Below are 13,496 nucleotides of genomic sequence, written 5' to 3' on the forward strand. Positions count from 1 at the left end.
TACAGAAATGGTCATTCTTTGAAAACTCAACCTGGTTCAATGAAGCAGATGGACATACTAACAGTTACTTAGACAGCCTGTCTTACAGCTGGGCACAAAGCCTTAATCCTTGAGGAGGTAGGAGACCCATGTCTTGGTCATTAGGACACGGCACCTTTTGTACCTGTTAGTTCAAATCTCTGAATTTAGTTAAGCCAAGTGTAAAAGGGGGATAATAACGTGTAACCACCTTTGTAAAGTTCTTTACATTACAAGTAATTTACATTAGGAGTGAAAGTGTGCTATGTTGAAGATGCTTAAGTTACTAAGCCGTATAGTGAATGTGTGTATCTTGTCTGTTGTGCACTGAATGAGGCTGGGCGCAACTGGAGCAGTTATTAGCTTGGTTAGTGCCACGAACCCTTTACATTTAATATGCTGGGGACCAACATGTTTTGTTCATTTAGAAAAAAAAAAATAAAACCTATGGACGAGATTCTCAGCTGTGTAAATTGGTGTCGCTCCTTTGTCGTCAATGGAAATTTGTTGATTTGCTGAGATTCTGGCTCCATTTTTTTTTTTAAGGGAGCAGGGGATGGGAAGCATTTCGGTATCAATTAAAAAAACCCAAAACCCTACACCTTTTTGCAAGGAAGGAGGAATTCTAGTCTCCCATCATTAGAATATATTACAATGCCTTCCCCTTGATCCAGGCCTCCCCAAGATACCTAGGTATAAAACATAATCCACTAGCATGGATTTATATAGAACATCAACTCCTATACCCCCATCCATGTCTTCCTGTTTAAGTTCCATATACTACATCAGTATTGATTAACCTAGTCTAATCGAGCAACAAAAGAAAAATGTCAAGCCATTGCTACATAACGATTCAGTACTATGGGGTAATTCAGCCCCATTAAATGCAGGCAAACCAATGGTGCCAAAGCAATTGATAGAAAAGATTGACGTTAGTGTTGTCACACCCATCGCACAGGGATACTTTTAAGACATTGTAGCAAAAATTTGGCCTCAGTTTTGGCAGCATCTACAAATTAACTGTAAAAACTGGCAATGCCACACATTTATTAGCCAATCAGTTTGGCCCCAATGCGGTAGCAGCCCTGGAGTCAACTAACTTATTTTATTTTTTAAAATGGACAGCATACCAGACCCACTGCATCAATATATACCTATTGGCATTCCACAGGAAAAAATATGGGGACCCTTCAACATAAATGGAGTCAGGATTCAAGGATCCCAGGGATAGTGGACCAAAAAATGAGCATAATATAGAAAAGGCATTAATTGGGATCTCCTCTTTTAACTAATTCACCAGCAGATTATTTTTCACATGACTTGGACATTTATGTTTCAAGTAAGTATTAAAAAACCGTATAGGTATTGGAGAGCTGGAGGGTTCCTTAGCTCTTTGTCATATGAAATGGAGCTGTTAAAAAAAAAAGTGCACTAATAACAAGGTCTTCTTTTTATACTGCCAAATGGTTTATATCGGTGTGCACCAACCAAAAGCTTACACTTAATGATTCATGGGAACATTAGTTTTGAATGGCCTTGTTGGCAGTGAAATTTTGCATTGTAGAACCTCAGAAATCACCTACATCTCCCAGCTTAAAAACTGGATTTGAGTGAAATGGCAGCTCTGGGAAGAGTACGTGCAAAAGAAGGGAAGAGATCTCTAAATGTAATGACAATTGGGGCCAGATCTTCAGCCGGCAATTAACTTCAATGGAGCTATGCTGATTTACACCAGCTGAGGAGCTGATCTGATGTCTTTATTTTTAGTTGGTTGATTGACCTAACAGAAGTGACAATGTATATAGGAAGCTGTATTGGTGGGCCAGGTGTAACGGTGCTGAAAACAGTTCTAGACTGATGTCATCATTGCAGGTGGACAACTTTCTCGCTCTCATGGTATTTTTTATGTCTGACCTGCTTTATCCACAGTGTCATCTTTCCCTTGTTTCCTGTGGCTTGTTGCATGTTTCTCTGGTTCTTTTTTCTCCAAGTGCTTTTACAACACAAAAGGAATGTTCAAATGTCAAACATTAGTGTAAAATCTGATGAACTTGGTTATCTTTTTTCTTACTTCATTGTAAACTCTATAGTGTTCTTCGTTTTCCTTTGTACAATAAAAATGTTTAATTGAAAAAGAAATCTTATAAAAACCCTGTCAGCCTAAAAACATGCAATTCCTTGATTTGTTGCTCTTATAAAGTTGTGTGCCTTCAGCCAGGACATAAAAGCTGATGTATCTCTTTTGAAGAGGCAGAAAAGATGAAAAATGAAGGAGTCTAGTCTCCCTCTGATGCACGTAGAGAGGGGAGCAGAAGGTTACAAGTGACGTCATTCCTTATCTATGACCTACCATTCCAGCTATTTTCTTTATTTTTAAGTAGACATACCATTTCATAATCTCAATAAAACAAGCTAGAGAGTGTGTTATGGAGTGATTACTTCATCTCTCTGTTGGCTGCAGTTACTGGAGCTTTGGCCATGTGCGTTGTAAGACCATGCACCAGTACAACCAGATTTATAACTATTGTATGCAAAAACAGGTGTAATGACACCCCGAGACTGGTGGGTTGTAGGTACTGAATCTGGGACCACCAGATCCAAAAGCATGAGTCTACAATGCTTGAGCTAAAAGACTAGCTGTGTTAAATTGAAGGCAATACTGGATTTATGAACTTCTTTATTTGGTCGAGCCATTCGGGCGGTAATGTCAGGGCAAAGACACACTTGGCCATTGAGTTATATAATCCCTTTAGCCAGGGAAGCTTGTCCTGAGCATCAGACGTTCACAGCAGTTTGAACCGCCACTTCTAACAACACCTCTTGATGGGTTCCACATGTAGGGATTGAACTACCGACCTCTGAGGCGGAGCACCTGGACCTCTACTGTTGAATGGAAGGGTACATCTTCATTGTTATATGGTTCATCCGCAACAGGGATAGTAAAGGGTGGAGATGACAAAGACACATTCTGGCCAGTGTGTTATTGCACAAGAGTGATCTGTGGTTCCAACATCACATTCCATCCAATCCTATCCATTTTACCATTTTGCTTGTGTTTCAGAAAATACCATCCATTTTAGAGTTACTTCAGAAAACACAGCACAATGGAGATAGGACAATGAGAACATCACCCAACTCTGCTGTTGTGGAAATCTAGCTCTTACCTTTTTGGTCTTTGGAGAAGAATACAGTGCAAAGCATCCCTAGTAACTTCCGAAGGTGGCTAAGAAAATCAAATGACAGTAGCTTGCTGGTGGCTGATGGTGTCTTTCTTTATCAGCATTCCCCACCACTGAGAATATTATCAGAATAAAAGAATCACTGCCCATTTTCAAAGGTTTCTAAAGGCCAGTGCCGTTACCTAGTAGACACCAGGTATCCGATAATGTACTGAAAACATTATGCCTTGTGCTTGTCTTTTAAAGGAAGGAATCGATTGGATCTCATTTCAGTTTGTTATGGAAGTGGAAGAGAAGTGTTTCTGAAGATTCAGAGATTGAGAGAGGCTGTATATTTGCAATAGCATGTGCATCAAATTAATTGAATCTGGATATGTATTACTAACCAGATTACTTGGTACTGAAGTACAGTTTACTGATCTGTGATTCTCAGATTACCCCCTACCATTTTCTTTAAAACAATAGGTACAATCTCTGCTATCCTCTATCCCAGTTGTAAAGTATCTGATTTTAATGATGATGTTTTTTTTTGTTAGCAGCTCAGCCACTTCATTTGTAACTCCTTCAGAGATCACGGTCGTATGCCACCTCGCTCTGTCGCCTTGTTCTTTTTAGTTACCAGTTTGTTTCAGCACCTCTTCTTTTGACACCTTGATCCCTGACAGTACTTCATCCTTATTACCTGAAAAAAAGTAAGGATCTCCCTAACATCTTTGGTGGTGGATAATGCAAAGGAATCATTTAGCTTCTCAGCACTGTTCTTAACTTGGTAGTCTAGCAGGCTTGCCTGATTCTTTTGCAGGTGTCCAGGCTTCTGCTATCCTTGCAGAATTTCTTATTATTTATTTGTATTGCTGCTTGTCCTTCAAAATCCCCCCTAGTCTTCCTACTTTCCTCCTTACATATTTCCTGCCATAGTTGATATTCCTTTGTATTGGCTTCAGTAGGACTGGATTTCCGATCTGAAAGATACCTCTTTGTCTCAAAACAGAAAAAGCCTCCTCAACCTTCCCATTTAGCTATACTGATTTACTTCTTGACTTCCTACCTCCCATTTTGTTTAGGATTAAGCGTACCAAGATGTTCACAAAAAGAATGAAGGCTTCCAACACATACCATAAATCTAAGAATTTATTTATTTTTTGCTTTATGCCCTTTATGACTTGCTTCCTCAATGTTCTGAAATCCTCCTTTCTAAAGATTCATGTCACCATGCTATTTTTTTGGTCTCTTTCCTTCCTTGAGGATGTTGAAGATAATCACGGCAGCACAGATTGCATTAAGGTTGACTGCTGTTTTGCATTTAAAGAAGAGATGCCACCTCTTTGTTATGTATGAAAAAATAGTTTATCTTCCCCAAATTTACAGCGCTTACTCTTTGAGTGTAGAATAAATTTTCAGAAGATTTCCAACTAAATCCGTGAATTTGTTTGAATGAAAATGAATTTAAAACCATAGTTTTTAATAAATATTATTAAATTTAAACTATAGTTATTTACAGTTAGATCTGTGGGGACTAGCCAGGAAGGGAAAAATATGAAAATAGTCTTTAAAAATTACTTTAATACTGGACTGCAAACACTAAAATGCCTTAATCATACAGTTATTGCCTGGAAGCACTGCAAGACAGAGTTAAGATAGTTTGGTCTTAAGTGTACATTTCCATACCTTTTCATATTTGGATTTCTTTGAAGTTTAACCTTAACTCTGATTTTCCTGGGTATATAATGCCAGTGTTTATGATAATCACCATGTAATATTTTCTGACCTTTAAATAACTGATATGCACTCTCAACCTTAATGCTATCTTAACATGGTTTTTACAAATAGTTATAAAATTTCACACTAAACTGCTGGTGAATCTGGCCCTATATTTCCAATTGACTTATAGGTTTAGAGGGTTGTTAGTGTTAGACTGGTGCTATGTCAATGCAGGAGGCAGAGCCCAGTGCTTGAGTCCCAATGTCTCTCTGCTTTAAGGGCTTTCCCAATGCTCCTGCCTGCGTTCCCCCAGCAGTACCGCCGCAATGCACAGTGGAACCAAAGCAGCAGCAGTGGCATGGGGAACCTTTAAAGTACTGATATGAAAACTAGCCTGCAGCAATGGAATCCTTTAAAAATGGGTGTAACAGGGTAGCTGGCTACTTAAATTGGGCCCAATGCTCCTGTTCCAGTCCAGGTGTGCTCTAGTCTTTCCCACATGCTCAGGGTCTGACTGATCATCATATTTAGATTTGGGAAGGAATTTCCCCCCGGGTCAGATTGGCAGAGACTGTGGGTTTTTTCTCCTTCCTCTGCAGAATGGGGCACAGGTCACTTGCAGGTTTAAACTAGTGTAAATGTTGGATTCTCTGTAACTTGAAGTCTTTAAATCATGCTTTGAGGTCTTTAGTAACTCAGTCATAGGTTATAGGTCTATTACACCAGTGGGTGGGTGAGGTTCTGTGGCCTGCACTGTGCAGGAGATCAGACTACATGATCATGATGGTTCCTTCTAACCTTAAAAACTATGTCTATTCGCTCTAAGGCCCCTTTACACCACCGTGGCAGTGTAAAGGGGCTTTGAAGTGGGTAGATTTTGCCAGACTGGTGCCAAGGGGCCTTAATATAAATGAAAATCAGGCTCTTGACTTTTTTAAAATAATTTATTATTATTTATTTGTATTATAGTTGCACGTAGGAGCCTCAGTCATGGATCAGGCCCCCGTTGTGCTAGGTACTGTACAAACAGAGAACAGAAAGAGAGACCCTTGCCCAAATATGTGTAACTATAGGGTTAAATTAGGGTGACCAGATGTCCTGATTTTATAGGGACAGTCCCGATATTCGGGGCTTTTTCCTATATAGGTGCCTTTTATCACCCACCTCCTATCCAGATTTTTCACACTTGCTATCTGTGCACCCTAGGTTAAATTGCAAATCTTAATGATGAGTGTTTCCTTCTGTTGTTTCCCTATCTCACTGCATCTCTTTCTCGCATTTACTCTTTTAAAAATTTTGTATTTTTGTGACCTAGAGGGGCTTTTTTTAGACGACAGCTTCCAGGATAATATAGTTTCCTAAAAAACCAGAACCCTGCTTCAGAAGGACACACACACACGCACACTCACAAGAGAAAGAAAATTCTATTGAAGGAAAAAGTAAACTTGGCTAGGTTCCCCTCAACACTTTCAGATGTCCGGTATTTTGTTATTCTTAGATGGTCTGTTATTGTCTTCCTCTCCAGTGCAATATGCCAGCAGCCATGTGTGTGTGAGTTGCCTATGCCGTATATTGAACTACATGCTAGTAGTGTGGCAGCATGGTCTAATGCAGTGTTTCTTAACCTGGGGGTTTAGAGGGGTCTCAAGTGCAGAGCTGGTATTGGGGGTGGCAAGAAAGGCAATTGCCTGGAGCCACAGGGGCGCCATGAAACTAAGTTACATGCCTCAGCCCCGTGGGGGTGGGACTCAGGCTTCAGGGGTACAGTAGTTTGGAAAGGTTAAGAACCACTGGTCTAATGGATACGGCACCAGCGTGAGCACCAGGAGATCTGGGTTGTGTTCCTGGTTCTACCACTGAACTGCTGTGTGACTTTGTGCAAGTCACTTCATATCTGTTTAGACTATAAGCACTTTGGGGAAAACACTGTACAGTCCTAAGCACAATGGGTCCCTCATCTTCACTGTGGCCTCTAGATGCGACAGAAATAATAATACAGGAGAACATAAAGCTCTACAGATCAACTTTATTTACATTCATAATAAATTGTATTTAATACTGCTCTTCCTACCTAGATTTTGGACTTCACACTTCCAATCAGAGGAGCTAAAATAACATAGCAGTCCCTGTGTTAAAATAATGGGCCATTTCCTCAGCTTGTATAAAATCAGCAAAGCCCTATTGAAGCCATGGTACGTTTGCCAACTTAAAATAACTGAGCATTTGATTAAATATTTACACATTCGATAAATCAGCAGCAGCTGATTTTTCATAGCACCTGTTAAAATGTAATCCTTAAATCCTTTATCAGAGACTCATAGAAAAGTAGGGCTAGCATGGACCTGAGGAGGCATTAAGTCCAGCCCATAGTGATGCAACTGTATTACTGTAACCTTAAGCACCCCTGTATTCACACCTTACACGCTACTGCAGCAATATTTGTCCAAAATATGCCTTGTAAGGTATCATTTAAAAACTAATAGCATTCTGGTGGTCATTAATATCATTGTAAGATGCATGTGTTAACTTTATATGTGAAGTTACAAATTCCCTCTGCATAATGTTACTAGAACAGGTTCAAGAAGATAGGCTAGCTTAGTTAGAGGTGATAAAGAAGGTCTTCCTGGACAAAGGAATGTGGGTTTATGTCAATTTACATATGTGCTGTAAACAAAGCTATCAATCAAACCAGCAGGGGTTGAGCCTGAACTCGAAAGGCAGAGAATTAACATGGCTCTTGTGTTCCTGGAGAGGCACTGGGAACTGAATCCCCAACAGGCCTTCCTAGCCTGAGAACACAGACAATTCTTTGGGAATATAATGGACAGAGAATGACTCCATCTTTATCTTTCACCTAAGACAACAAGGGAAACCAGCACCTTGTACTTCTGTGGAAGGTTCTGACTGAGAGACAATCAACCATGGTGGACCAAGAGTAATTGGTGAGTGAAACCATCTTAAACAAAGACTGTGCCTTGTTAGAACAAGCTTTAGCCGTTTAGATGTGTTTCCACTTTTACTTCTGTGTAGCCATCTCTTCCTTTATTTCTTTTATTTAGCATCACTTATCCTAAAATAACTTGTTTTATTTTAGTCTAAACCAACCCAATGCTGTGTTTGAATTGAAGTAATTTGTTAATGCCAGTTAATGTGGCAAGCTGCTGAGTATCGTCTCTTTAAAGGAGTAAATTAAACTTTATTATTTCTCTGAGTGGCCCAGGAGAGGGCTGGATACTTCAGGACTGATGGTTTGGGGAAAATTCGGGACAGGAAGTGTGCTGCGGTCATCTTGCCAAAACTGTAACCAAAACTGGTGGAAACCAGGGTGGGGCTATTGTGTTATGGCTGGCTGCTGGGTCAGAAGAAGTGCTGAACAAAGCTCCATAGCACACAGACGCTTATAATACTGCATGCTTGTCTGCTGGATGTTGCAGCTGGGCTATGAGCCACAGCAACAAAACATTTTAAGGGACACATGGGTGGTTTATGGGGCAGGCAGTGACACAACTCCTTACTGGTCTGGATTGCACCCCAATCACTTTGTTGCTTTATATTCAGTTTGTAATCCATTCTAACCCCAGATTCTTTTCAGCAGTACTATTGCTTAGCCAGTTGTTCCCGAAGTTGTAGTTGTGCATTTGATTTTTCCTTCATAAGTGTAGTACTTCACACTTGTTTTTGTTGAATTTTATCATATTGATTTCAGACCAGTTCTCAATTTGTCAGAGTCATTTTGAATTCTAATCCTGCCCTTCAAAGTGCTTGCAACCTCTCCCACCTTGGTGTCATCTGCAAATTTTATAAGCACACTCTTCACCCCATTATCTAAGTCACTAATAAAAATAGTGAATAGTACCAGATCCAGGACTGACCCTTGCGGGACCCTATCTAGACTACACTTCCCAAGTTGCTTATAAGAATGTCATCAGGGACTGTGTCAAAAGCCTTACTAAATCATGTCTACTGTTTCCCCTATATCCACTAGGCCAGTAGTCCTGTCAAAGAAGGAAATTAGGGTGACTTGGCATGATTTGTTCTTGACAAATCCACAATGGCTATTCCTTAAAACCCTATGATCCTCTAGGTGCTTACCAACTGATTGTTTAATAATTTGTTCCAGTATCTTTCCAGATATAAAAAATAGATTGACTGGTCTATAATTCCCTGGATTATACCACTGCAATTAAATTAATTAAACCACTGCAAATGATTATGTGGACACTTTAAAATCATTATAACCCTCATTTATATATACTCAGTTAGGAATAGGTTTAAACTAAACTGAAATCAGAGTGTCTACACAAGGTTTTGCACTGGTTTAACTAAATCTGTTTAAAAACTGATTTAAGTTAAATCAGTCCAACTCATTTGTGTTTACAAGGTCTGAGATATAGTTGGAAAAAGGGAGAATTGTTAATGTGAAAAAGATTTTTTGGATGAAATTTCAAAGGTTTCTGATTAGCTCTAGTCTGTTCTTCTTTTTCAGGAGATGACACTTCTGTGGTGGGAATTCAATAGGAAGAGAACTGGATTCTTTTTGGCATGTGTTTGTGTGCGTGTGTGTGAGAGAGAGAGTTAAAAGAATAGCTGTAATTTATTTGTCAGAGACACGAGGTTTTGCTTTCCCCACAGATGAGGAATACCAGATGGAGCTTATAGGGGTGTTCTCCAGTTAAACGAAGACAGAGTATTCTAGTCAGGGGAGGTGACCGGTTTTGGTATGCCTGGAATGCTGGTGGGAAGAGCCCTCTGTATGGATGCTGCACAACTCAGTCTGCTTTTATTTATTTATTCCTTTCATATTCTGTTTTTGTTGGTGTCGTTGTTGTCTGGATGTTCCTCTAGGCGTTTTGAGCATGGGCGGCACCCCTTCCTCTTCATGCCGAGATGATTTTCTCTGTCCAGCTGGGAGTGCAGAATATGCCTTCCTGCACTTTGAGTATTGAAGCTTGAAGAATTGAGTAACAGCAAGGGTTGGCATTTCATCCATTCCCCAGGAGACGAGCCACATTGCCACTGACATCCACTGAGTCTGGGGAGAGAGCCAACTCCCAGACTCATGTCCTGCATGGGCAATTTGGTGCTGCCATGCCTTCAGTCTGACTCCAGTTTGCTGCTGGATTTGTTGTATTCTATTTTTATTTGCCTACCCCAAAGAAGATGAGTCACTTGACGAAGCTGTTGAGTTTCCCCTGATCCATTATTACTGGTTTGCTTGGGACTCTTTCCACTAAGTTCAATGGGAATTCGATCAGGCTCTCAAACATCAGTGGCAATATTTAAAATGTGTGACTGGGCATAAGCTTGAGGAGGGGGGGGGGGTCTTTCCTTGTGTTTTTCACTTACATTTTATTAGAAAATTGTCTATAACTTTAAGACCATAGTCAGAACACTCCCAGTAACTCTGTACAGCAACCTACTCAATGCAGTGCGGGGACGAGGGGAAAGGATTGTGTTGTGGTAAGTGTGATGCTGGCAAGCCAGGTGCCACCTCATGCCATCGCCCTGAGGTTTCACTGGACACTGACAAATTCATAGCGGGAAACCAGTGTGGCTCACCTGTGTGTTAGCATTGTTAAAATAGATGTTGAGTTTATAAGAATGTATTTAGTGTTCAGACTTGATGAAATACTTACAGGATGCTTCGTGTATTGATCTCACTTACCATGTCTGTAGCCCATGGTATAAAGTTATACTGAATGTTTGCATTGTAAACTTCTGTAATTGTGTAACTCACCAAACAGGAAAGAAGCGTTAGTTAGTGTAAAGTGCTGGTCCTACCCACCAGAAGGCCGACTGAAACCAAATGAGTCATTGTGAATCATCAAAAGACGAAGATTTTGTTGATTGTCCCTGCTCCCTCATGAAGAAGAGATGGGAGCAGGCACTTGTTCCATCAGTTTGAACTCTCTGGGAAGGGAACAAACATGCCTTACTGGAAAGAATTGTATCACTATGCAGCTTGGAATTTGGAAAGGGCAATGTTTCAAAGCATAAGCAAGGGATGCCCAAGGAGCTTAGTTTGGGTGAGCTCTGAAGAGTATATAGAGCAGCTACTATCACCATTTGGAACCTAAGACTGTAACTCTTTTGTGTGTGTATGTTTATGTGCTTTAACCTTCTAAATAAGTCTTATTTCTTTTTCCTAGTTAATAAATCTTTAGTTAGTTGCTTACAGGATTGGCTACAAGTGTTGTGTTTGGTGATAGATCTAAGGTACAATTGACCTTTGGTAAGTGACTGGTCCTTTGGGTCTCGGAGTAACCCGGATATTTTTGAGATTTTTGGTGTAAGAGACCATCTATCATAAAGACAGGGTTGCCTGGGTGACAAGATAGACTGGAGTACCCAAGGAGGACTGTCTGTGACTCTGTGTTCAGGCTGTTGTAGTGCTTGATGATTTCATACTTGGTTGGTGAAATCTAATTATAGAACACACAGCCAGTTTTGGGTTTGCACCTTAGTTTACCCTGAAGTTGGCACCCATGTTTATGAGCCACATTAGACAGCTTGACAATGAGATCACAAAGTCAGGAGCCAGAAAACCTGTGTTTGATTCCCAGCCATAACACAGACTTGCTCTGTGACCTTGGGCTAGTCATGTAATCCCTCAGTGTCTTCCACATTGCCAGACAAAGCACTAAGGTTGAGGTTTACTGAAGTGACTGGTGATCTGTCTGGATGCCTCAATATTTGGATGCCCAACTTGAGACAGCTGAAAGTAGCCAATTTTCCAGAGGGTGGGGCCCATCACATTCTGAAAATCAGGCCCCTTTAAGCTGTTTAGGTTGAGCACCCCAAATCACTAGTCACTTTGAAAAGTGGCCTGGGTGTGTGTTCTTGTGCATACACTGAACAAAACCCTGTATCAACAAGATAGTCAGTAGAACAATTCATTGGGGGGGACTAGACCAGGTCCCAGTATCAGCCGAATCCAGTCCATAGCTAAGAGACAGACAAGAGGATACAACAAAGAGGTTCAAATTGTTTTCCACACATGGCTTACCTAGAGTGGTGTGAGCTCATTAGGTGTCACCGTGGATATGGTCATGTCACACAATGAGTAATTCTGAAACTGAGCTTGATTGAGGGTGTGCTTCCAAAAATGTATATTTATGGAGTCTGCAGGCTTTTGTATCGGCCACGTTGAGATTGTGGGCTTCTCTGTGAACTGAAATGTTTAGCACAACTGTTGGATGGCCACCTGCCAACAGGCTTGTAGCACATATTTACTGTAGAGCCTAATCCTGCAAATACTATCCATGCAGAGTGCTTGCATAGTGGTCAGTTAGGCTGCTCGGGTAGTGTGACTCTAAGAACCTCTCAGTGTCCATTGGCAGCGGGCCCACTATACTGTGACTTACATCAGGCCTGACACACTCGCTTTCCCCAACACTCTGTTGACATAATACGTTTCGGAAAGGTGTTAATGTAAGGTATCAGATGTAAACTGGTGATATACTGGTCCCAAAAATTGTTGCCTGATTTTATGGGTTGTGTTTAAAGAATTATATATATGTGCTGGAAATGCGGTCTTTAAATGTATCTTGGAAGCAGTCCAGAAATCGAACCTGCCCTAGACAAAGGAATGTGGATTCAGGAAACAGTTTAGTAAGCACACTAGGGACAGAGTCTGCACTTCCAGGAAGGCTTCCTGGTTGTGGACTTTGGGTTATTTAAGGGGAGCAAAAACACATTTTATTTATCCTTCTCTTAAGAGACAAAAGAGGCCAGAGGTCTTGGAATCTGTGAAAGGTGGATCCTTCAGCCAGGTAGGTTGAAGTCTCTGGGAACTGACTGTAGGTGAGAAATTGCCTGAGAGCAAGATTATAAACTGTTAAACTTTAGACACTAGAAAACCTATTTTATTTTATTTTGTTTTGTTTGTAATCATATCGGTCTCGTTTTTCTCTTGCTTATTATCACTTACATCTCTGTTCTTTATTAATAAATGTATTCTTGTTTCATTACAAAACCATCTCAGTGCTGCTTAGTAACGCCAAGTGTGACTCTTCAGCTAACCTAAAAGGCTAGGGTGTACGATGTCTCTTTTGGAGGCAGTGAATTTAATAATTTCTGTGAGTGTCACCACAAGAGGGACTGGACACTACAGAGGAACATCTCTGGGGAGCTCAGGAACTGGAGTTTACTGACTATTACCAGCCAGGCAAAGTTTTGACTGGCAGCGTCTCGAGGAGTGCTGGTCAGATTGGTGTGACAGCGAGCGGACACGCGGTCTAACCTCCAGCAAAGCTCACTCTTGCTGAGGCGGAGAGGTAAAATGGTAGTTTATGGTTCTGGGAATGTTTATGGTTCTCAGAATGTAACAGGTAGTAAGCGCTACAACCTGTGACAAGTGTTTGCAGGAGAGGCAGCATGGTCTAGTGGATAGGGCATGTGACTGGTCATTAGGAAACCTGTGTTCTAGTCCCAGCTCTCTATGGCTCTTTCCCCTGCTCCCGCTCTTTGTCTATCTTGTCTATTTAGACTGTAAATATCTTGGGGCAGGGACTGTCGGTCAGTAGATGTTTGAACAGCAAAATTGTAAAAGTGAGACAGTGGCCTTGGTGCCTCTGGGCACTACTGTAGTACAAATCC

At 40.9% G+C, this 13,496-nt stretch overlaps 1 long non-coding RNA gene across 1 annotated transcript in view; it reads left to right on the plus strand.

Annotated features, from left to right (window-relative positions):
- Positions 1–7,756: 7,756 nt before the first annotated feature.
- The window catches only part of LOC137147979 (uncharacterized), a 69,596-nt gene continuing 63,856 nt past the window's right edge, over positions 7,757–13,496 (plus strand). Inside the window, exon 1 of the long non-coding RNA XR_010918405.1 lies at positions 7,757–7,840. This is a non-coding gene — a long non-coding RNA (uncharacterized lncRNA). The remainder of the gene's footprint in view (positions 7,841–13,496) is intronic.

This window comes from Emydura macquarii, unplaced genomic scaffold (genome assembly GCF_026122565.2).
Source record: "Emydura macquarii macquarii isolate MOO-44397 ecotype Brisbane River unplaced genomic scaffold, CSIRO-AGI_Emac_v2 contig_587, whole genome shotgun sequence".
Classification (NCBI taxonomy): Eukaryota; Metazoa; Chordata; order Testudines; family Chelidae; genus Emydura; species Emydura macquarii.